This window comes from Cucurbita maxima, unplaced genomic scaffold (genome assembly GCF_002738345.1).
Source record: "Cucurbita maxima cultivar Rimu unplaced genomic scaffold, Cmax_1.0 Cma_Scf00006, whole genome shotgun sequence".
NCBI classification, from domain to species: Eukaryota; Viridiplantae; Streptophyta; class Magnoliopsida; order Cucurbitales; family Cucurbitaceae; genus Cucurbita; species Cucurbita maxima.
Genome location: NW_019272022.1, coordinates 4325196 through 4328104, shown reverse-complemented (window position 1 = coordinate 4328104; position 2909 = coordinate 4325196).

The window sequence follows — 2909 nt, the reverse complement described above, 5'->3', positions numbered from 1 at the left end:
ACCATAATATATATATATATATATATATATATATATATATATATATATATATATATATATATATATATATATATATATATATATATATTTTTTTTTCAATTAATAGTATTATTAATTAAAAAAGTTTATAAAATGCGATTTAAAAATACTATTTTAATTTCCAGAAGTGTTTCAAAAATTAATTTAAAAAAATTTAGAACTAATTTATAAAACATTCATAGATAATATTAAACTATTATCATAAAAAAAATGTTTAAACTTTTTTTATAAGAGTAAAAAAATGTCAATGCTATTTTTAAAATTTTATTTATATTTTTAAAACATAACCGTTTTTTTAAAGAGTATTAATAAAAATTTTAATTTAAAGATATTTTTAAAAATATTATTAAAATTTCAAAATTTAGACTTTTCTATCCAATTTAAGAATATTATTAAAATTTTAAAATTTTTAAAAATGTTCTTTTTAATAAAATATCAAAATATATATACTTTTAAAAATTAAAGCTATTTTTATTTCGGGTATTTTGGTCAAGTGGGTCTACAATTCAATAATGCCACGTGGACTTTTTAACATTTTCCCCCCAATAATATATACATAGCTTTTATGGGTAAGGATATAACACTTCCTATAAAAATTATTATATGTTAGTAATAAAGTTATATTAGAAAATTAATTTAAAAAATCATTAAAAAAAGGAATAATAAGTTTTTTAACATAATAAAAATCATTAATCTATTTAATATATATTTTTAAAAATTATAAATACTAAATCAATTTTAAAAAAATAAAACCATCCACTTATCCATCTAATTATATTTAAAAAAATAATTTATAAAATTTAAAAAATAAGTTTTTCAAATTTTTGTTAATATTTTTTATAATATTAAGATGAGGATGAAAATATTCAATGTACCCTAGTTTCTTTTAAATACAGTGTACAGTGGTTTATATATTGAATTAACTTTATTTTTTTAATGATTTTTTATTTTGTAAATTAATTTTTAAAGGGTTTGACGTACACGCGCCGTTCATTGAACAAAACCTGGATTTGGAATCCGAATCCGTTGCATTGCATAGGAGTTTCCGTGCCCCGTCTTAACTCAAACTCGGCTTCTTTTTATGTCGTCTTCCGCTTTTTAGGTCGGTTGACGACATGTAGTCTTGGTCGGTACACATTTTAAATTCATTTTTTTAAAATTATATATTAAAATATAATCTATTTATAATTTTAATTAACGTATTCAAATATAACACAGTCACTTCACTTAAAACGTCTATCTTAATTTTAAAAACAATAATACCAATTTTTTAAATAAATAAATATGGTCGTCTCACGGTTTTAAAATGCATATAGTAGGGAGCAACTTCCACCCTCTTATAAAAAAAAATATTTTTTACTCTCTCCACCCGACGTGGGATCTCACAATCCACCCATTTGGGCCTCGTCATTGCTAGCACACCGCCCGATATCTAGCTCTGATATTATTTGTAATAGTTCAACCTCATCGTTTGCAGACATTGTATGCTTTAGCTTATTACGTATCACTGTTGGGTTATTAGGGAGATATTTTCACATTCTTATAAAGAATGTTTCGTTCCCTTCTCTACCCGATATAGGATCTCACAGTTAACTTATGACTTCATGATACATATCAACATCAACCCGAGCTTTCGTTATCTAAATTCATCAAATAATTGACATAGAAATTACATAAATACCCTCAAATAATGATTTTATTTGAAGTGATCATATCACATGAAATCTCTTAAGAAGAAGAAAGGGCACATTGTTCCATGAGCTAGGAATGGGAAAAATAATCAAAGTTGGATTAAGATTTAAACCTTTACAGCTAATGAAGATTAGAAGCCAGCATAATCCATGAATTATCCCATTCCGAGAAATATAATTTAAAAAATAATAATATTTAAAAAAAATAATGTCTAAAATGGTAATTTACTTAAGATGTTTTAAAAATAATTTCTACCTAAAGTAAAACAATTATCGTAATTTAGGGACAGGTATTGGGTCGGGAGAGTAGTTAAAAAAGAATAATTAATTAATAAAAGGCCCTTGTAATTGTTAGAAAAAGAACCCGCTACTTTTGCTTAATTGTAATTTCACCCCCAATGCGGATTCAGATTCATTCATCTGCCCCGTTTTGACCAGTTCTTAGTCAACACTGCAATGCACCACATGAAACGGCTTAAATTAAGAGCTTTTAATATATATATTTTCAATTATTATATTTTAATTTTTTTTTTCTAAACTTTAAAATATTATTCTTAGTCGACTTTGAAATTTGACGATGGAATTTGAAATTCACATTTTAGTCTTAGATTTTCGGCTAAATTCTTAATTTTCATAGATTCTTTTAATTTTTTATTTGACTAACGAGTTCGAATCATGTCTTTTCCTTTTTCAAATATTTGATTTTTTAAAATTAATTACATAATTTTTTTCATTTTTAATTACTCCATAAACAACTCAACTCGTCTGGATTGGTTTATCTTCCGATAAAAAAAATAGATTTTCAAAATAAATTTATTTTTATTTAATAAAAAATTATATTTTTTAAATGAGCCAATTTGCAAACTAATTAAAATATTTTAATATAGTTTTAAATAGTCATAATATCGCTAAATTTGAATTTTGAAAATAAAATTTATTTTCCGTACAGCTCAAAAAATATATAATTTTGAAGTACGGTGTGGGGTGGGAGAAAAACCAACCAAATATTAACATTTATTTATTTATTTATTTATTTAGTGATAAGCTTAACCGGCATATTTGAATTTTTACATTCGCCTCCCACGTTTTCATTTTCGTTCATTAAAAAAAAAAAAAAAAAAAAAAAAAAAAAAAAAAAAAAAAAAAAAAAAAAAAAAAAAAAAAAAAAAAAAAAAAAAA